At 40.7% G+C, this 23,577-nt stretch overlaps 1 protein-coding gene across 1 annotated transcript in view; it reads right to left on the reverse strand.

The window, feature by feature from the left end:
* The window catches only part of fam171b (family with sequence similarity 171 member B), a 45,877-nt gene that overhangs the window by 17,292 nt on the left and 5,008 nt on the right, over positions 1 to 23,577 (reverse strand). The gene's annotated exons all lie outside the window — the stretch shown is intronic.

A 23,577-nucleotide genomic window follows, 5' to 3' on the forward strand; every position in this document is an offset into this window, starting at 1 on the left:
CATCAATCTTAAATTTGGTGGTTCTAGACTAGCAGGTTTTCTGGAATTTTGGATGTTATTCCAATTTAGTATTTACTATGTGTAAACACTGCTGTAATTACTACATGGTGAAACCAAAATGTATAAAAATGGCCTTTAATAAAATCTGACAATGTGCACTTTAACCACATGTAATTTTTTCTATTACAAATCTCAAATTGTGGAGCACAATAAATAAATAAATAAATAAATGATGGGCCTGTCCCAAACATTATGGGGGACACTGTATGTGATGGCAAAATATTTTGTTGTATTTGTGTATGATACTCTAACAGACATAGGGAGCAAATTTAAGGATTTCTACGAGGATGTTGCCAGGACTAGAGGGTCTGAGCTATAGGGAGAGGTTGAGTTGGCCGTTAGAGAGCAATAAAGTGATACAGTGTGGAAAACAGGCCCTTCGGCCCAACTGCCCACATCAGTCAACATTTCACAGCTGCACCAGCCCTACCTGCCGGCACTTGGTCCATATCCCTCCATACCTGTCCTATCCATGTACCTGTCTAACTGTTTCTTAAACAATGGGATAGTCCCAGTCTCAATTAACTCTTCTGGCAGCTTGTTCCATACACCCACCACCATCTGGTCCTTGATTCCCCTAATCTGGGCAAGAGACTCTGTACATCTCCCCGATGTTTTCCCCTCATGATTTTGTATACAAGATCACCCCTCATCCTCCTACGCTCCAAGGAATAGAGACTCAGCCGACTCAACCTCTCCCTATAGCTCACGCCTAGTGCTGGCAACATCCTCGTAAATCTTTTCGGAACCTTTTCAAGCTTGACAATATATTTTCTATAACACGGTATAACTGAACACAATATTCTAAATGCGGTCTCACTAACATCTTATACAACTGCAACATGACCTCCAAACTTTTATTCCTTGGAGCACAGGAGGATGAGGGTTGATCTTCTAGACATGTATAAAATTAGGAAAGGAATAGATCTCTGGTAGATGCACAGACTCTCTTGCCCAGAGTAGGTGAATCGAGGACCAGAGAATATAGGTATAACATGAAGGGTAAAAGATTTAATAGGAATCTGAAGGGTAACTTTTTCCACACAAAGGGTGTAGTTGAGGCAGGGACTATCCCAACAGGAGGTAGCTGAGGCAGGGCCTAACCCAACATTACAGTTAGACAAGTACATGGATAAGACAGGTTTGGAGAGATATGCAAACGCAGGCGGGTGGGACTAGTGCAGCTGGGACATGTTGGGCGGTGTGGGAACGTTGAGCCAAATGGCCTGTATCCACAGTGTTTGACTATGTGTGGAATTTGATTATAAACAACTTTACACTGCTGAAATATCCAATGTCTGTATCAGATATCAGGCTTTGTGGAAACAAAAATCAATGGACAAATGATTTTGTTTTAAACCAGCCTATTCCATTTATTCCATTTGGAATATTCCATTTGGAATATTTTGGAGGACCAAGAAACCAAGAACCAAGAATAGAGGCAGTAAAAACAAAAGAGCAGATAAATTAAAATACGATAGCTAAACCTCTTGTCAAATGATTTATGATATCTATTTTTAAGCAATGAGAGATGATTCTGGCATCTGGCACTGTCCAGAGGAAAGTAAATGTGCCAAAAAAAAGCTTTCAAAAGTCTCAAGTGAAAGCAAGATCTGCAAAACATCAATAGCTAAATGCACTGATCTGCTACATGTACTTGGAAAGTCAAACTGTTTATATGAAACAATGAAAAGCAAAGCAAAAGTCATTATTGCAGATCAAAGAAAGGGAGTTCCCATTATTACTGCTTTGCGCTGGGAATCACCGCTTCAGATATTAATCATAATACTGGTTTATTGCACCGTTTCCCCCCACCATATTGAAGTATTATAGAGGTCAGTCTTGGATTTCCTGAGATATAATTGAGTTAACATTACAGGTCAATTGTCCAGGTTCAGGGCAGTGAAGGCTGTTCATTTTAATGACCAGAAAAATCAATTGATCTACCAGCTTCCACGATCAAATGTACATGCTAGCCATCTGTTGAGCAAGGTTCCAATCTTGGATGAAAAACAGGAGCAAAGTTTACGTTCAATATACATTTCAATAACTTGCATGCAACAAAAGTAAGAACTTTGGACCATACATATATGCGCTTGTGCATCATTTGTTTTACAAATGTAACACTTGTGCTTGATGTTCAAACGTATGCAATGAGGAAAACTTGCAGGGTGACACTTTGAAAATTCACTCCTTTCTCCACGCTGCGAATTGTCTGGAATTGCTTGCAAACATTTAATTTTTTTTATTCCAAAATAACTCAGCAAGTGCATTGATGGAATTTAAAGCTGGCTCTTTCCATCACAATTTGTCATGCAAATAGGATGTTTTATCAGGCCCAGCAGGAATGTGGTGTTTGCCCTTGATGCTTGGGGCAGGAATGGGAATAACAGCAGGGCAACTAATGTTAGAAAGGACCAGTTTGCTGGAGATGAGTTGAAGCAGAACAAAGGCTATTCAGTCTTGCATCTTACTCCATTGAATTCTACAAAACAGTTTGTCCAACAGTAATGCAAAAGCACAAAAAACTGGTAAGGTCTGGAACAGTTTCTTCCCAGCTGTTATCAGGCAACTGAACCACAGATAGACACAACATGCTGGAGTAACTCAGTGGGTCAGGCTGCATCTCTGGAGAAAAAGGATCGGTGATGTTTCAGATCGGGACCCTTCTTCAGGCTGAATTGCGGTGTCACCAATTAGCGAGCGGTCCTGACCTCCCATCTACCTCATTGAAAACCTTTGAACTATCTTTAATCAGACTTTTCCTTGCACTAAACGGTATACCCTTTATTCTGTATCTGTACACTGTGGACATCTTGAATGTAATCATGTATAGTCTTTTACTGACTAGATTGCATGTAGCAAAAAGATTTTCACACGTGACAATAATTATTCTTATCTAGTCCACATCACAAAAATGAAATTGTTCAGCCAGAGTTGAACACACTTCTCGGCATCTGCATAAAATGCGTCTTGTGCTTGGTGGTGGAAAGATTGGTGGACCACGCTCTTTCCTTGACCCCGTGACAATAATAAACTGAACTAATCTACTCACAATGGAAGCAGGTTTGTACTGAGCAGCTATGCACCAGAGAACTCTGTTCTTTACAGACTGCTCTCAGGGATACCACTGGGAGGTCATCAGCTTGGTGAAAGAGTCAATTTGGTCTGCCTGATACTTGTTGGTTTTCCAATGCAACAAGATGCCCTCAAGCAAATGGCACATTCCAAGCAAAACAAAGCTCTGAAGGAAATTTGTGGGTCAGGCAGAGAATGGATAGATGATAGAGGAAGGAACTGCAGGTGCCAGTTTATAACGAAGAAAGACGCAAAGTGCTGAAGTAACTCAGCGGGTCAGACAGCATCTCTGGAGAAATAGGATAGGTGACGTTTCAGGTCAGAACCCGAAAGAACGGTCCTGACCCAAAACATAATCTATCCTTTTTCTCCAGTGATGCTGCCTAACCTGCTGAGTTACCCCAGCACGTTGTGTTTATCAATGGACAGATTATGTTTCAGGTCAGGACCCTTCTTCAGACTGTTACTCCAGCACTTTGTGTTCTGCTTGAGATTACAGCATCTGCGATTGCCAGTGTCTCCATTTTTTACTGTAGATGCACATCCCAAAGGATGCAATGAAGCTCGATGCAGCCATTGTAAAGATTTTTCTGGGAGGAGCCTGGGATGCAACAGCCTCCCAAATGCTTCTGAGATGCTTTGTTCAAGGAGGAATCACGAGTGGCTATGATACATTGCAAGAGAATGTATCGAATTGTTGGTGCAATTAATATTAAGAAAGACAAGTCCCGATTGGATTCACTGTTTATATTATGAATAAAGTGTACATTTGAAAGAAAAAAGGAAGCCTTAATGTAATTGCAATTGTATGATGGGGCAGAAGACTGAAAGAAGCCCAAGGCAAGGTGACAGGGGGGAGCACAAGGCTCAGGGATGGATGCAAACAGAAGCAGCTGATCTCAGATTGCCATCTGAGGTATACATTACCAGACTCTCATTTTTCTGTTCAAGATGGAGCTCCTCTCCCAGGCATTACATGTTTTAAACATTTAAACACCACAAGCAGCAGACCCTGCACAGTCTAATTAATTGAATATTTCAAATGCCTTAGACTCCCGAGGATGCCCCAGGCACTTTTTAAAGCTGGAGTGGAAGTCGCAATGGAATCACACTCTGATGTGAAAGAGCAGCAGTGATAGACTTCCTTCCCCAGGGAGTCTACCATCTCCTTCCTCTGGAGTCAGTTCAGGCCCCCACAGCAGATTTGCATTGAAATGTTAATATTTAGCAGACACCAACCTAAAAGCAGAAAGCCATTCTGTTTGCATTTAAAAGCACTTCAGCTAAGATTTCTTTATTCTATTTACTTATTTTCTTTGTTTCTGTTTCATTCACAGAATTGAATCAACTTGTAACAGGCAGTTTAAGTGCCTCGTGAAGGTTCCTGTGGGACTCTCTTTTGGACTACGTTACTTCAACCACATTTTTTTTTTTTTTTTTTTTAAATGGCACTGCAAACAGCTGATACTATTTCACAAATGTTGATGGTTATACTCTATTTTTTTTAAAACATCCATGTAAAAAATGTATTAGTCATAGAGTGATACAGTGTGGAAATAGGCCCTTCGGCCCAACCCACCCACACTGGCCAACAATGTCCCAGCTACACTAGTCCTATTTGCCTGCACTTGGTCCATATCCCTCCAAACTTGTCCTATCCATGTACCTGTCCAAATGTTTCTTAAACGTTGGGGTAGTCCCAGCCTCAACTACCTCCTCTGGCAGCTTGTTCCATACACCCACCTCCCTTTGTGTGAAAAGGTTACCACTCGGATTCTTATTAAATCTTTTCCACTTCACCATGAACCTATGTCCTCTGGTCCTCGATTCCCCTACTTTGGGTAAAAGATTCTGTGCATCTACTCGATCTATTCCTCTCATGATTTTGTACACCTCTATAAGATCACCCCTCATCCTCCCACGCTCCATGGAATAGAGACCCAGCATACTCAACCTCTCCCTATAGCTCACACCCTCTAGTCCTGGCAACATCCTCGTAAATCTTTTCTGAACACATTCAAGCTTGACAATATCTTTCCTATAACATAGTGCCCAGAACTGAACACAATATTTTAAATGCGGTCACACCAACGTCTTATAGAGGCCCAGGAGCCGTTGGTGAGGGAGGAGCGACCTTCGTGTGGTGAGTTAAAAAACCCATCGCGGGGCTTGTTTCAGCAGAGACCCAGGAGCCGTTGGTGAGGGAGGAGCGACCAAAATCTGCAACGTTCCATTCGCAGATCACACTTCAAATTAAGGGGGCTAGTGGAAGCCTCTGATTGGTCGAACGGACTAAAGGAAGCAGCCGTTACAGGACTAGAGGAAGCAGCTGATTGGCTTGTATCCCGGGTAAGGCTTTGTATTGTATCCAGGATAAGGGGGAGAATGAGGGCCAGGGCAGTTTACTGGATGTCAGATGTGGGAGGTCATGGAGTCTGAGTGCCCTCCAGACGTCCACATCTGCGCCAGGTGCGTCGAGATGGGGCTCCTAAGAGACCGTGTTAGGAACCTGGAACAGCAACTCGATGACCTCTGTCTGCTCAGGGAGAGCGAGGAGGTCATAGATAGGAGTTACAGGGAGGTGGTCACTCCAAGACCACGAGAGACAGAAAACTGGGTCACAGTTAGGAAGGGCAACGAGCAGAGGCAGGGACTGGTGAGTACCCCGGTGGCTGTACACCTTGAAAATAAGTACTCATGTTTGAGTAAGGGTGGGGGAGACAGCCTACCTGGGGGCAGCGACAGCAGCCGGGCCTCTGGCATAAAGACCGGTCCTGTTGCTCAGAAGGGTAAGGAAAAGAAGAGGAGGGCAATTGTAATAGGGGACTCTATAGTCAGGGGGTCGAATAGGCGATTCGGTGGACGCAGACAGGAGTCCCGGATGGTAGTTTGCCTCCCTGGTGCCAGGGTCAGGGATGTGTCTGAACGGGTCCAAGAAATCCTGAAATGGGAGGGAGAGGAGCCTGAGGTTGTGGTACATATAGGTACCAACGACATAGGTAAAAAAAGAGAAGAGGTCCTGAAAGAAGAATTTAGGGAGTTAGGTAGAGAGTTAAGGAGAAGGACTGCAAAGGTAACAATCTCAGGATTACTGCCTGTGCCACGCGACAGTGAGAGTAGAAATGGAGCGAGGTGGAGGATAAATGAGTGGATGAGGGACTGGTGCAGTGGGTATGGATTCAAGTTTCTGGATCATTGGGACCTCTTTTGGGGAAGGTGCGACCTGTACAGAAAGGACGGGTTGCACTTGAATTCGAGGGGGACCAATATCCTGGCGGGGAGATTTGCAAAGGCTACTGGGGAGACTTTAAACTAGTATGGTTGGGGGGAGGGACTCAAATTGGGAAAGCTAGCAGTCAGTGTGTGAGGCAGGAGGCAGAGAATGGTAGCACTCTGACCCAAAATGTAGGGGAGAGAGAAGAAAAAGACAATAAACAGAGAATAAGGTTTCTTAAATGTGTATATTTTAATGCTAGGAGCATTGTAAGAAAGGTGGATGAACTTAGAGCCTGGATTGACACCTGGAAGTATGATGTTGTGGCGATCAGTGAAACATGGTTGCAGGAGGGCTGTGATTGGAAACTAAATATTCCAGGATTTCATTGCTTCAGGTGTGATAGAATTGGAGGGGCACGAGGTGGAGGTGTTGCATTGCTTATCAGGGAAGATATTACAGCAGTGCTTTGGCAGGATAGATTAGAGGGCTCGTCTAGGGAGGCTATTTGGGTGGAACTGAGAAATGGGAAAGGGGTAGCAACACTTATAGGGGTGTATTATAGACCGCCAAATGGGGAGCGAGAATTGGAAGAGCAAATATGTAAGGAGATTGCAGATATTAGTAGTAAGCACAAGGTAGTGATTGTGGGAGATTTCAATTTTCCACACATAGACTGGGAAACACATTCTGTAAATGGGCTGGATGGGTTGGAGTTTGTAAAATGTGTGCAGGATAGTTTTTTGCAGCAATACATAGAAGTACCTACTAGAGAAGGGGCGGTGCTGGACCTCCTGTTAGGAAATGAGACGGGTCAGGTGGCAGAGGTATGCGTTGGGGAACAGTTCAGGACCAGTGATCACAATACCATTAGTTTCAATATAATTATGGAGAGGGGCAGAACTGGACCTAGGGTCGAGATTTTTGATTGGAGAAAGGCTAACTTTGAGGAGATGCGAAAGGATTTAAAAGGAGTAAATTGGGACATTTTGTTTTATGGGAAAGATGTGGAAGAGAAATGTAGTACATTTAAAGGTGAAATTTTAAGAGTACAGAATCTTTATGTCCCTGTTCGGTTGAAAGGAAATAGTAAAAATAGGAAAGAGCCATGGTTTGCAAGGGAAATTGGACACTTGTTTCAGAAAAAAAGGGAGATCTACAATAATTATAGGCAGCATGGAGTAAATGAGGTGCTTGAGGAGTATAAAGAATGTAAAAAGAATCTCAAGAAATAAATTAGAAAAGCTAAAAGAAGATATGAGGTTGCTTTGGCAAGTAAGGTGAAAGTAAATCCAAAGGGTTTCTACAGCTATATTAATAGCAAAAGGATAACGAGGGATAAAATTGGTCCATTAGAGAGTCAGAGTGGACAGCTATCTGCAGAGCCAAAAGAGATGGGGGAGATATTGAACAATTTCTTTTCTTCGGTATTCACCAAGGAGAAGGATATTGAATTATGTGAGGTAAGGGAAACAAGTAGAGTAGCTATGGAAACTATGAGATTCAAAGATGAGGAAGTACTGACACTTTTGAGAAATATAAAAGTGGATAAGTCTCCAGGTCCAGACAGGATATTCCCTAGGACATTGAGATAAGTTAGTGTAGAAATAGCAGGGGCTATGACAGAAATATTTCAAATGTCATTAGAAATGGGAATAGTGCCAGAGGATTGGCGTACTGCGCATGTTGTTCCATTGTTTAAAAAGGGGTCTAAGAGTAAACCTAGCAATTATAGACCTGTTAGTTTGACGTCAGTGGTGGGCAAATTAATGGAAAGGATACTTAATGATAATATATAGAAGCATCTGGATAAACAGGGTCTGATTAGGAACAGTCAACATGGATTTGTGCCTGGAAGGTCATGTTTTAGACCAAGCTTCTTGAATTTTTTGAAGAGGTTACTCGGGAAATTGATGAGGGTAAAGCAGTGGATGTTGTGTATATGGACTTCAGTAAGACGTTTGACAAGGTTCCTCATGGAAGGTTGGTTAAGAAGGTTCAATGGTTGGGTATTAATGGTGGAGTAGCAAGATGGATTCAACAGTGGCTAAATGGGAGATGCCAGAGAGTAATGGTGGATGGTTGTTCGTCAGGTTGGAGGCCAGTGACTAGTGGGGTGCCACAGGGATCTGTGTTGGGTCCACTGTTGTTTGTCATGTACATCAATGATCTGGATGATGGTGTGGTAAATTGGATTAGTAAGTATGCAGATGATATTAAGATAGGAGGGGTTGTGGATAATGAAGTAGATTTTCAAAGTCTACAGAGAGATTTATGCCAGTTGGAAGAGTGGACTGAAAGATGGCAGTTGGAGTTTAATGCTGATAAGTGTGAGGTGCTACATCTTGGCAGGACAAATCAAAATAGGACGTACATGGTAAATGGTAGGGAATTGAAGAATGCAGGTGAACAAAGGGATCTGGGAATAACTGTGCACAGTTCCCTGAAAGTGGAATCTCATGTAGATAGGGTGGTAAAGAAAGCTTTTGGTGTGCTGGCCTTTATAAATCAAAGCATTGAGTATAGAAGTTGGGATGTAATGTTAAAATTGTACAAGGCATTGGTGAGGCCAATTCTGGAGTATGGGGTACAATTTTGGTCGCCTAATTATAGGAAGGATGTCAACAAAATAGAGAGTACAGAGGAGATTTACTAGAATGTTGCCTGGGTTTCAGCAACTAAGTTACAGAGAAAAGTTGAACAAGTTAGGGCTTTATTCTTTGGAGCGCAGAAGGTTAAGGGGGGACTTGATAGAGGTCTTTAAAATGATGAGAGGGATAGACAGAGTTGACGTGGATAAGCTTTTCCCACTGAGAGGAGGGAAGATGCAAACAAGGGGACATGACTTGAGAATTGAGGGACAGAAGTTTAGGGGTAACATGAGGGGGAACTTCTTTACTCAGAGAGTGGTGGCTGTGTGGAATGAGCTTCCAGTGAAGGTGGTGGAGGCAGGTTCGTTTTTATCATTTAAAAATAAATTGGATAGTTATATGGACGAGAAAGGAATGGAGGGTTATGGTCTGAGCGCAGGTATTATTTTTTGTTTTGTTTATTTTATTAGAATTTATACAGTACAAAACAGTACAGTGGAACCTAATGCTATGTGCCAACTATGTAATACCGTAATCCATTCTATGTACAACCTCTAGTTTTAAGTTATGAGAAGGGAGTAAGCAAGACAAGAAAAATAAAACAATAGAAAGAGGAAAAAGTGGCAAAATAGATGGTAGAGTAGAAAAACATCAAATGTGTATATAAAAAATAAAAAATAAAAAGAAAAAGTGGAAAGTAGAAATAGAAGAGAAGGCCCCTTAAAAGAGAATTTTTCAAATCTGTATTCGGAGATGTAGATCTATCCGCGTCATGAACTGAAATCAGCAATCTTTACGGTACCGCTGCATCACATGATTCCAAAAAGTCGATGAAAGGAGACCAACTCCTTAAGAATTGGTCATATTTATCTATTAGTCGGAGTCTCATTTCTTCAAGGCGTGCTATGTCCATCATATTCCTAATCCACATTTTAACAGTTGGTATGGTTGTATTTTTCCAAAATTTACGTATCAATTTCTTTCCAATTATTAACCCATAATTAAAAAAAACATTTTGGTCTTTATTTAAATTGGTATCTTCTCCTATTATTCCAAATATAATCCATTCCGTTTTGGGTTCTATTCTTGACTTGAAAAGCTTTGTAAATATATCAAATATATCACTCCAAAATGTATTCAACTTTGTACATCCTACAAATGAATGTGTTATATTAGCGTTTTGAAACAAACATTTATCGCATCTGGGAGAGACGTTTGGATAAAATTTATTCAACCTCGTTTTTGAATAATATAGTCTATGTAATAATTTGAATTGAATTAAATTATGTCTTGCATTAATAGAACAGTTATGTGCATTCATCAAATACTTTTCCCACCTATCCTTCGAGATCTTTATCATTAGCTCATGTTCCCAATCTTCCCTTAGTGCTTCTGTTGAGGGTGATTCTCTATTTAATATATTATTATAAAAGTATGATATTAATTTTTGTGAATCAGCCTTAATATTCATTGCTTCTTCTAAAGGGTCTAAAAATATAGTTTGAAATCTATGTGTATATTTCTTCATAAAGTCACATACCTGTATATATTTAAAATATTGATTATTCTTCAATTTAAATTTAAATTTTAATGGTTGAAATGATAACAGTTTGCCCACTTCATACATATCCCCTACTTTCCTAATCCCCAGTCTATCCCATTGTTGATATGTGTTGTCGATGAGAGAAGGTTTGAATGCGGGGTTTTTCAATAGTGGGGTTAGTACTGATAAATTATTTAATTTCAAGGATACTTTTATTTGTTTCCAAATTCTTATTATATTGTGAATAATTGGGTTCTTCTTATATATTATACTATTCAATTTTATCGGTGAGAGCAGGATCGTTCCTATATCATGCGGATAGCACTCCTCTTTCTCCATTCTTATCCACGCCAACTGCTGAGTGGAACTATCCAGCCAGTACATTATGTTCTTAATATGCACTGCCCAGTAGTAATACATAAAGTTAGGTAATGATAAACCCCCAACTTCTTTAGATTTGCACAAATGCTTTCGTTGAATTCTATGTGTTCTGTAGTCCCATATAAAATTAGTGATAGTGGAATCTAGTTTTTTGAAAAAATATTTTGGAATATATATTGGGATCGCTTGAAAGAAATATATTAATTGTGGTAAGAAAGTCATTTTTATAACGTTAATTCTACCTATCAATGAGAGCGGAAGCGTTTTCCAAAATTTAATCGTATCATTCAGTTTATTTAATAGTGGTATAAAATTGGCACTAAATAATGATTTGTGTCTTCTCGTAATTTGAATACCCAGATACTTGAATTTTTCTGTTGCAATTTTGAAGGGGAATTTTAGTAAGTGTCTCGAATCCTGTGGTTTTAAAGACATAATTTCGCTTTTATTCCAATTTATTCTATATCCTGAAAAAGAGCCGAATTCCTCAATTAGTGTTAATAAGGTGGGTATACTCGTTTGTGTATTAGTAATATATAAAAGGATATCATCAGCATATAATGAAATTTTATTCTTTGAGTCCTTGGTGTTATATCCGTGAATATTCGGGTGATTTCTAATCCTTTCGGCCAGTGGTTCTATCATAAGGGCAAATAGCAATGGTGATAAGGCACACCCTTGCCTATTACCCCATGATAAGTAACATTTTGGAGATAGCGTATTGTTAGTTAATATTCGTGCCGTAGGTCTATCGTAAAGTAGTTTAACCCATCTAATAAAATTCTCTCCCGTATTACATTTTTGGAGTACCTTGTATAAATACTGCCATTCTACTTGATCAAATGCCTTCTCTGCATCCAGCACGACAACTGAAATATCTTCATTGTCCTCATTATGAGAGTACATTATATTGAAAAGCCTTCTCAAATTATTAAATGATTGTCTTTTGGGTATAAATCCCGTTTGATCCGTATTTATTAAATTGTTAATATAATTATTTAGCCTTCTAGCTAGAATCTTTGCTAAAATTTTCTGATCCGTATTTAGAAGTGAAATAGCTCTATAAGAACCCGATTCATCTAAATCTTTATCTTTTTTTGGTATAAGCGTTATTGTTGCTTCTGCTAGGGTTTCTGGTAGTTTATTTTCAGTATAAGCCTGCATGTATAAATTGAATAATCTTGGTACAATTGACTCCTGAAATCTTTTATAAAATTCATTACTAAAACCGTCTGGTTCCTGGGGTCTTCCCATTTTTCAGTGAGTTTATTATTTGTTTTATTTTTTCACTAGTAATCCGTGCTCCTAATTGCTCTTGTTCTAAACTATCCAATTTTGGGAGCTTGCAATTATCTAAAAAAATTGTAATTTTACTTACAACTGTATTTATTTTAGATGTATATAAATTATGATAAAATTGGGCAAACCTCTTATTAATATCCTTAGGCAATGTTAGAAACTCACCCTTATCCGATTTAATTTTAGTAATAGTTTTTTCCTTTTCTCGTTGCTTCAGTTGCCTCGCAAGTAGTTTATGTGGCTTATCCCCAAATTCGAAGTGTGCTTGTTTTGTAATTTGGAATAATCTTATTACTCTAGCCGATAGTATTCTATTGACTTTATATTTCAATAAAGTTATCTTATTATGTTTATTTATGGTTGGGTCAGTTGCATTGTCCAGTTCTAGTAATTTTATTTTCTGTTCTATGCGCTGAAGTTCTCTTTTATTTTCCTTATTTTGAAAACTTTGGTAAGAGATTATGACACCGTGAATATATGCCTTGAAGGTTTCCCATAATAGCGGTGCAGAAATACCCGGCCTGTCATTTATATCGAAAAAAAGTTTTGTTTGTTCTTTTATATACTCATAACCCTGCGGGTTATTTGATATGTGTGCATTGAATCTCCAAAAAGGTTTTATACTCGGCATTCCCTCAATTTTAAGTATAAAAGTCAATGGTGAGTGATCAGAAATAATACTATTATGATATGATGGTTTATTCGTATACGGGATCAATTTTGTGTCCAATAAGAAATAGTCAATTCACGAATAAGTTTTGTGAACTGATGAATAAAATGAGTATTCCCTACCACTTGGATTTGCTATTCTCCAAACATCAGCTATGTTATTATTTTTTATATAAGTATTTAAAAATTCACAGGTCTTAGTTTTAACAAGACGCTTCCCTAGCTTTATTGATTTATCTAAGTATGGGTCTATAACACAGTTATATAACCCCATTATTATAGGTTTGACCTATCCAATTTGCCCTTAATCTGATCTGAGTTTGTTGTTTCAAGTGTGTCTCTTGTAGGAAAGCAATTTCCATATTTAATGATTTTAATTGTGTCAGAATTTTACCCCTCTTAATTGGCTCATTCGCACCTCTGATGTTCCAACTACAGAAGGTGAGACCTCCGATATTTATTCGACTATTATCTTGCATTGGCTATTATCATTACCAGACTGTATGATTCATGTGATGCAGCCACGTACCTCAGAATCCCGAATCCAGAGTTGTCCTTCATAATTTCTACAGTAGTTTTACATCTCCTGACACTATTAAACATGATTAAGGGAAAGAGAAAAACATAAAATAAAGTGTACATAAAAATTATTAAGTCATACAACACATAATTGTGAATAAACAAAAAAGCGATAAATTACAAAAAAGACACCTAAGGTAGCTAGATTTGTTTTTAAATTGACCTCCTTCGATGAGATTATGCACTGGGCCTTATCCTCCTATTAGAATTTGACCCAACGTTAGTCGGTTCCCTCTAATTGTTACCAAAATTATCATACAGGTCGTCGCTGAACAGTTTAAAATAGAATAAAATAAAAGGGAAGGTAGAAGATTTGGATTAAAATAAAAGTAATTATGGGTTAAAGTAGCTCGTCAATAATTACACTTTTCATTTACCTGTATGTTAGTTAATTCATTATTAGTATTTAGTATTTAAAATATATGTCTAACCTCCCCCACCCTTCCTGCTATATAGTTAATCGTGTTAGTATAGGACATTACGCCTTTAACGTTGGTTGAGTTTATTGCACGCAATTGGTTAATTAGTTAGTTAGATGTGTAAATAATAGGTCATATAGTGTGGAACAGATGCCTCATATCATGGCCATTTCAAAAGGAGACGGTCTCATAGTTCTCCGTGCTGAAGGGTTTGGTGACGAGCTTGCGACCTTGAGCTTTCATATGTGCTTTCAGTTCAGGAGTTTAATTCGGCCTTTGTTATTGTACAACACATGTTTGTTGTTATAATCTCTCCGCATACTTTCCAATTCCTTCGCTGTCCTGGACTCCAAATCTTTAAACTGCTGGTTCAGGGCTACATAAAGCTCTTTTACTTTGCCGCAGCTATTATCAATTTTCTTAGAAAGATTGCCCTCCATAGTGGAGAAGTTGTTCTGAATTGTAGAATTTATTTTGGCAAATTGCTTCTGAAGATCTTTAGTAATGTCTTTAAGAATATTAGCTCTTAGCGTTTCTTCCCAGCTTTTCATTTCTTTCTCCTTTGTGTCACTTCTCGCAGCCATATCGCTTGTAGGTTGTTGAGGTTCCAGCTCCTCTTCGAAACTTTCAGAAGTGGGTTCAGGGGTGGTTTCAAGCTCATCCAGAGCTTTTTGGAGCTGGAAACTGATTGTAGTCTTCTTGGGTCCTCTCTGACCTCTTCTCTTTCTCATCCAATTTTTACGATAAGATTGTTTTAAATCCCAAATCCACCAGTACTGTTTGATGGAGTCAGTACCCTTGACGTTCAGCAAACCTGATAAGAATTTTTAACTCGATCCTGGCATGAGAGTCGACTTTAAACACGATTTGTCTGGAGGAGAGCTCAGTGCAGTTGCCTTCACTGCTTCATAGCAACCACCGGAAGTCGTCTGAGCGCAGGTATATGGGACTAGGGGAGAATACGTGTTCGGCACGGACTAGAAGGGTCGATATGGCCTGTTTCCGAGATGGCCGTGCTGTAATTGTTATATGGTTATACAACTGCAACATGATCTCCCAACTTCTATACTCAATATTTCTGACTGATGATGGCCAAAGTGCCAAAAGCCTTTTTGACCACCTTATCTACCTGCAACTCAACCTTCAAGGAACCAGGCAACTGGTACTTTACTATGCTCTACAACACTACCCAGAGGGTTACCATTTACTGCGTAGGTCCTGCCCTTGTTCAACATCCCAAAATGCAAAACCTCACACTTCTCTGTATTAAATTCCATCAACCATTCCTCCGCCCACCTGGCCAATCGATCCAGATCCTGCTGCAATTGTTCACAACCTTCTTCACTATCTGCAAAACCACTAACTTGCAAATCTTGCCCTGTCTGTTCTCATCCAAATCATTGATATAGATGACAACCAGTAACATGCCCAGCAACAAACCTTGTGGCACACCACTAGTCACAGGCCTCCATTCTGAGAAGCAACCTTCAACCATCACCCTCTGCTTCCTTCCATGGAACCAATTTGCTATCCATTCAGCTATCTCTCCTTGGATCCCATGAGATTTAACCTTCCAGAGCAGCCTACCATGCTGCACCTTGTCAAACGCCTTACTGAAGTCCATGTACATAACATCTACAGCTCTGCATTTAACCTTTTTGCTCACGTCTTTAGAAAAAAATCAGATTTGTGAACCACGACCTCCCACGTACAAAACCATGCCGACTGTCCCTGATCAGCCCTTGCCCATCCAAATGTCTATATATCCTATCCCTCAGAATAATCTCCAGTAACTTACCAACTACAGATGTCAAGCTCACCGGCCTATAATTCCCAGCATTTTCCTTGCAGCCCTTCTTGAAAAGATCACATTTGCCACTCTGTAATCCTCTGGCACCTCTCCTGCATTTAAGTATGACTCATAAATTTCAACCAGGGCTCCCGCAATTTCCTCTAGTTTCAACCAGGGCTCCCGCAATGACCTCAGATATATCTGATCAGGCCCCAGAGATCTGTCTACCTTCAAACATGGCAGTACTGAAGGTAACCCTGATTGCTCTCATGATACTTCCAGTAACTGCTCCAATTTCCTTCGTCCTACCGTCTTTCTCCTCAGTAAATACAGAGGAGAAATACTCAAGACAAGAGACAAGAGACATTTATTGTCACATGCACATATTGGTACAGTGAAATTTGTGGTAACCATAAGCCATACGAATAAAATAAAGAACACAGAACACGATAGTCTTTATCATAAACATCCCCACACAGCGGTATCAAAGTTTCCCCTCTGTGAGGGAAGGCACCAATGTTCAGTCATCCTCCTCTGTTGTTCACCCATGGTCGGGGCCTCGAGAGCCCTCCGTAGTCACCGCTACGGACGGCCAGATGTTCAGGCCCGCTCCGACATCGAAACGGGAGAACATCCTCAGCGGGTTGGACCTCTGAATTGGCCACTTCTTACCGGAGTTTGCGGCCACTTCTTACCGGTGTCTGCGGCTCCTGAAGTCCACAGGCCCAGCTGGGTGGGGATTCCACATTGGCGGCCCTCGGCAAAGGGATCCCAGGACTCCGCGATGTTGAAGTCAGCGCCGCCAACGCTGGAAGCTCTGCAAACCACAGCTCCGCAATGTTGAAGCATCAGGCCCAACACTCCGGAGCTTCAAACGGCGATCCAGGTAAGGCATCGTCCGCTCCGCGGTGAATCCAGTGCTGCGCCGCTGCTGAAGCTCTGGTCCGGTCTCCAGCAGGAAAGGCCGCGCCAATCCAGTTGGTAGACCGCGGGGGGGGGGGGGGGGGGGGGGTTGGGGGGGGGCGAAGATGCGACTTGGACAATAGTCGCACGCTCGCCATGAAATGACTGGAAAACAGTTTCCCCCTTACCCTACCCCCTCCCCCACATAGAAATACTAATAAAATCCTCCAGAACATACTTTTAACAAACTGAAAAGAAAAAACAGGCAGACATCCTCAGCGGGTTGGACAGAGGCTGCCATCATGCGGTGCCCCTAGTGGTCCTCAATACTCATTGAGGACCTTGCCCATCTCCTGTGGCTCCACACAGAGGTGACCGCTTTTATTCCTGAGAGGTTCCACTCTCTCTCTCTCTCCCTTTTCCCCCTTATGTATTCATAAAATCTTTTGGGATTGTCTTTTATGCTACCTGCCCCTTTTTGCCCTTATGATCTATATTTTTAGTTTGCTCCTTCGTTCCCGAAACTCCTCCAGGGATGCACATGATCCCAGCTGCTTATACCTGTCCCATGGCTCCTTGTTTTTGATATAATCCACATTTTGGATGCAGACAGCAAAGCACAAGAGAAAACAGCATTTTTCTACTGCTCTTGCACAACATGCATTTTGAAATTTTGGGTTCATTCTGTTATCATAAAAAGTTTTAATAATAGCCAATATTGATGGATTCTTAATTCGATAATTGGTGTGTTTTCACCACAAGGGTTGTAAACTGTTTAATGCAGAGAGAGAAAAAAAACCCACAAATCCTTTTCTGGTTCTGGACATAAATTTGATAGAACTTGCCAACATTAATGAAAGTTCATTTCACGCCCATTCACAGACTCTGCCCCGTTTTCTGAACAGTTCCACGGTAAGTGCAAATGGGGACCTGTATCTCATCAGTGACCAACTCCCAATTCTTGGCCTTTGGGAGAAGCACCTCATCCTTTTCAGTCTGACCCAACACCAGCATTTTAAAATAAATCCATTAATTTCTGGTTGTTCTGCAAGCAGAAGTGAAGAAGGCCTCTAATATTTCATCTACATGCCTTTTGCTAGAGTAAAGTCCAGTGGGGTATGGGGAGTGATAGCAGTCCAATCTGTTAGGCCTTTTTTAAAACCAAAATTGGATCGTTGAACCAAAATTCCTATTAAGAGAAAAACAAGTGGTTTTTGCATCATTATTCAGCAAAATTAATTACAAATTCTGGATTTCTGAATGTGGAATTTAATATGTAAATCCCCAAGTTTCTGATTCAATCTACAGATTTTGCCGTCCTTTGGGTGAAAGATGACTTGCTACCCCTCCAATTTAAACAGTGATTCAGCATAAAAGTACACAAAGTGCTGGAGTAACTCAACGGGTTAGGCAGCATCTCTGGAGAAATACTCCAGCATTTTGTGTCTATCTTCGGTTTAAACCAGCTTCTGCAGTCTGAGCAGCTTCTTTCATTTGTCTCTCCAACAGCAGATTATTCACGCCTCAATTTTCAATGCCTAGGATGGGATTACCTTCAAGGCATTAACTGTGTATTTTTACACGTGCTGAAAGAGATATTATGCATTTCCTTCATTTTGCTTCAAAGCCCAGAATAGACAATGAAGTGATAAAACAGATAACTACCAGATGGTAAAGGTGACCAATTGCAGCTAAATATCAAACGAAAGGCAGAAAGATTACAGGGAAAAGCAAAAAAAGTAAATAAAACATTTTCCTTTAGATTTTGCTACATATATAAAACTATCCAAGCAAATTAAAACAATTGTATTCAGCAATGTCTGCATTCACCCACTAATTGTGGGATACTGACTAAGCATGTTGCAGATATATTTGAATCAAACATGCGAGTAGATGTAACGAGGCAGGATTTTGGGGGGGGTTTAAAAAAAAGGAGTGGCGATGAGCATTTCAACAATGGTCAACAAACAGTCTGCCCACCAGCAATCAATGCTGGCAGGATATGTACAAGCCATGCACTACAACCCCAACCCTGCACTGTTAGACAAACATTGGTACAAAAAGCAGCAATCACAGGTCCACAGAAGGCTGCAAACTTCTCTGCTGAAGATCGGAGAAAATTCAACAAAAGCAAATGGACTATTTTGGATCATCTCTTCTTATCTTAACTGAAGCCAGCTATTTTTGGACAATTCCCTACAACCAATGGGTTCCCAAGGGAGCATTGTGAAATCTTTATCTTTTGACTGATCCATCAATATATGGCCATTACTTTCATTAATGATTTCAATTTATTAAGAAAGAAGCACGGCGTAATCTAATATAATCAAATCATTCATTTTGCACAGATAAGAATGAATGTGTCCAGGCAAAATTGCTTAGGGATGTGGGGGGAGAAAGGATGAGTATTTAATACATGCTATTGCAAGTGGGGTATTTATTATCACAAAGCAAAATTTAAACAGAAAGTAGTAAAGAGATAGATAATAAGAAAATAAAAACCACAATACCAGGGATGCACAGCAACATCCCAGGAGCACACAATCTCCTTTATCATCCCTCAGAACGCGAGGAATAATAACTGCAACTAAAGATAATATTGCCGAATCGATATTTGTAAAAAGTGAGGAACAGGCTTCGCAAAATCCACGCTAATTAGGCAAACGCAGAGCTGTAGAGGAGAGACAACGGAGGAAACTGTATGAGGCTTCCAAAAAGCATCGCCACCCACACATACGTGCAGGCGTCAGCCCACACTGCAGTTTTTTTCTGTTAAATTAGATCGATAACACTACTTCTCCCTTTGATGTACTTCAAAGCACTATTAATAAATCAACCTACTAACATTCCCAAACATTTTTTCTATTGCATTTGATATGGCCAGAATATTAAAAATCTGTCAACATATTGTATGAGCTCATGTCTTCCCTCCAACCAATTAAACTGCAGAATTAGAGATCATAAACTACTCGTGCTTATAGCTTAGATTGAGACCCAGCTGTTCTGAGCAGAGCGAGGGTTATATTAAAGTTTATTTTTCTGTTGCAGATCCTGTTCTTTCCTAGGCCTTTAATAATGTAAATATGCATTAAGAATTCACTTATCTCACAGAAAACATCGTGCCAACATGCCCTAAAATTATTTACTAGCTGCCAGTTATCATGCTCTTCCTGCTATTTACCTTTAATGTTAAGCAGCATGCAGCAGCCAGTCTTTATGTACGGTTATGACAGGACTAGAATTCATGCAAGTCTGACAGATGTGTGCTTATCATTTCTACGCATACAATCCCCGACCCTGACCCTCCCCAAAATTATAGCACAAGAATTGGAGAATGGTCCTGATTAAACCAACTCCGGTAATTGCATCCCAGAAGGGAAACATCACAGATTTCCAGCTTGACAATTCTTCTTTTGCCAGCAGGGAGGGTTCTTGCGTTTCATTCGCACTATTTATCCTTGTCATCAGATTACTCAGAAGCCCCGCTCCACACATAATGGATCTTTAACCAACTCGATGATTAAAGCAGACTTGGGGCTCCGAAACCAAAGAGAGGAGATGTCGTCAGACTCAGCAGAAACATAAATGCAGCATGATGCAATAGCCTCTGATCCAAGGCACTGGATTTACAGAAAGAATCAGAACAGATTTTGTAAGAATGACTCAACCTCTTGCAAAGGAAATTACTGGATGATGCAAAAATGTGCACAGAATTAGTGTGGGAAGGAACTGTAGGTGCTGCTTTATACTGAAGATAGATACAACATGCTGGAGTAACTCAGCAGGTAGCAAAGACTCCTTTTCTGAAGAAGGGTTCCGACCCTAAAAGTCACCTATTCCTTTTCTGCAGAGACGCTGCCTGACCATTCTATCCAATGCATAGAATTGCTTGGGAAATGTATCACAGAAAAACATCAATTGGAAAAACAGGAGAGGATCACTGTTTATGCTTTGTACCAGCCCCCTCCCACTTTATTACATTGTTTCTCTTCATTCCCCTACTCTTACACACTCAACTGCCCAATTTCCCCTCAAATCCATCTATTTACACCAGGAATGAACAGTACAATGGTGATTAAGCAATGGGTTCAGCAAAATCAATGACAGAGCCGTTCCAGAACCGTGAAGGGTGCTTCCAGCACCACTTTCCATGTAAGGATGCAGGTACAGATGCTCACTTTAACTCACCAAGCTCCAAGGACTGGCAGCAGTCAGAAGGGGGGGGGGGGGGGGGGGGGGGGGGGGGGGGGGGGGGGGGGGAAGGATATGCTGGCAAATCCATCACTCTTTCTTTGATGGCACCAGACCTGCCGGCTGGAAGCCCAATTTTAAAGCAGCTTTGGAATACGCAGCTGGTCGAACCTTGGACCCTCTGCATGCCTTGGACCCACACCATCCTTGACATTTACTCAGTAAAACACCAGGGCTACCATGACCCATTTACTTTTTGACCTAGCACCGGAAGGTCGACAGAACTTTAAACTTTTAAAGAATGTTAGGCACGATGTTTATGACCAGTAGTGGTTACAGCTTGCAAATCACTCAAAGGTGAAGGGCTTTGATTAATTTCATGGTCACAACAGTACAGTAGCTACTGGCCTGAGATTGCTGGCTCTAATCAGGTATTAACATGCTCACATTTATTGTTATTATTCTACCAAACAAAACACTATTCACATATGTAGCACAGAAAAATATCAATTGTAAAAAATCAGATAAGGATCAATGTCTTTTATGCTTTGCACCAACCCCCCCTCCCCACACTTTATTTCATCGTTTCCCATCATTCCCCAACTCTTCCTCATTCGGCGGCACAGTGGCGCAGCGATAGTGTTGCTGCCTTACAACACCAGAGTCCCGGGTTCGATCCTGACTACGGGTGCTGTCTGCACGGAGTTTGTACGTTCTCCCTATGTCCGCATGGGTTTTCTCCGGGTGCTCCGGTTTCCCCCCACACTCCGAAGAGGTACAGGTTTGTAGGCTAATTGGCTTCGGTACAAAATTATATTATCCCTAGTATGTGTAGGATAGTGTTTAAGTGTGGGAATTGCTGGTCAGCGCAGACTCAGCTGGCCGAAGGGCCTGTTTTTACGCTGTATCTCTAAACTAAACTAAACATCCATTTAACAATATGACCAGGGCCCTCGTCTGCCTGTTACATCCACAATGGTTTGAATGACAGATCCAAGAGTCCACGCCACCATGACAGTCTGAGCAAGTTAAAAATCCATGCACTTATTGAACCGAGCTTGAAAGGGGCAAATGGGATGATGGTGGGAGGGGGTAGATTTTACATGGACTCTGCACATGAAAGCTTAAAAACACCTACAGGATTCCATGCCCCAAGATAATTGACATTTGTAAATGCTAAGAGCTGATTCACCAAGGGCGAGCATGTGAAAGAAGTATTTGTTCACCACTTAATCTAGTTCTCAAATCATGTACAACCTTGGATAACAGCACTGAAAGAACTATTCATTGGTGAACAGTGATGGGGGTGGGGGGGAATGAACAGCAAATATGTTGTTCACCACAATGCCCCTGAAACGATGGATCAATTTTGCTCTTTGGGAATTACAGTAATACCCAGTTGTAAAAAAATACCAAGTGCAAACTGCAACGAGACATTGATCAGAATCTGGCTGGACTGAATCTAACAATCTGAGAGACCCGTCTGACTTGAGCTAAATACATTATTGAAACACGAGATGGATGTCTGATGAACTAATGAGATACTTAGGTAATGCTGGTTTCCAAGAGCTCCTGCATTTTGACAGCTTTCCAATGATCCAAGCTTCCCTTCTCTTCGACAGCAGAATTGCTTACATTGCGGAGGAAAATAAAATGAAGAGGAGAGTTTACAACATCACTTAGTGACGTTAACAACAGGCTTGTTGTGGATTTATAGATTATAACTAAGATAATATAAAAGTAACAAATATCATAGTTTAATTCACCACTTCACTCTGCCCTGTCAGTCCATGGTCTCAGCACTGTTCCCAACAAAGGCCAATGCAGTTTTGAGGGAAAAAAAAACTTCTCCCATCTGGACAAGTTGTAGCCCTTCAAGGTTCAACTTTAACAGGTAACTCACTTTCTCTTTTTCTGTTTGTATTACAACTGGTCATCTTTCCTCTCTCCACCCAGCATCTCCATTTTGGGTTCAGTTTTCTGCAAAAGCTCTCACTTATTTTCTTTCCAATCTTTCTCATTAATCTTCAAACAAGCCAGTTTCATTAAACTCTCTTCATAAACACTGGTCTATCAGAGGTATTTCTTGAATCCAATCCAACCCCCCCCCCCCCCCCATTTTAAAATTAATGGGATCAATGTGGGAGGGGGGTGGTGTCAAATGAGTGGTTGGTGTGGACTCGCATGCCCATTTCTGACCTGTATCTCTTTGCGACAATAAGACTAAACTAACGTTTCCTCACTTACCCAGAACAGACGGAGGATCTTCGACCTTAGCTATGAGTCTCTTTCTGCAGATGCTCCCTGACCTGCAGCATTTTAAACTTTTATTTCAGTTTTCTTCAATCTTCAACCTAGTGGGGACTCAACTCCTACTTCTCTCTTTCCTCTTGGGCAGTCAGTTTTCTTTCAATGCTGTCACATACTCTTTTACGCCACGACCTTCAATGTAACAAGTATAGACAAGTTATCGGGGCATTAAACATGTGGAACTTGAGACATCAGAGTAAAATGCTTCAGTATGAGAAAACAGTTTTTATAAAGTGCTGGAAAATACTTGTGGCCTGTTTCCTCCCACTCACTTTGCTGTCTTCGAATGCCATTGTTGCCAGTGCCACTGTTTCTAGTCCCACTAGAGCCAGCATCCACTCAAACAGCATGTTTAGCCTCCTCATAAAATGAGACACCCAAGGTTGTCTGTTCCTGTGGCTTGTATATCCTGGTTTAGACATTATCCTTCATATGCATTGCTGTCTGACAAGAATGTTGGGAAGTGCAAAACAAAAATAAGCTTATTTCCTAGCCTGAAGCACCAATGATAGCAGGGTACTAAGCCCTCACTACTTTGTAAACCTAAA

The sequence above is a fragment of the Leucoraja erinacea genome, chromosome 7, assembly GCF_028641065.1.
Source record: "Leucoraja erinacea ecotype New England chromosome 7, Leri_hhj_1, whole genome shotgun sequence".
Taxonomy (NCBI): Eukaryota; Metazoa; Chordata; class Chondrichthyes; order Rajiformes; family Rajidae; genus Leucoraja; species Leucoraja erinaceus.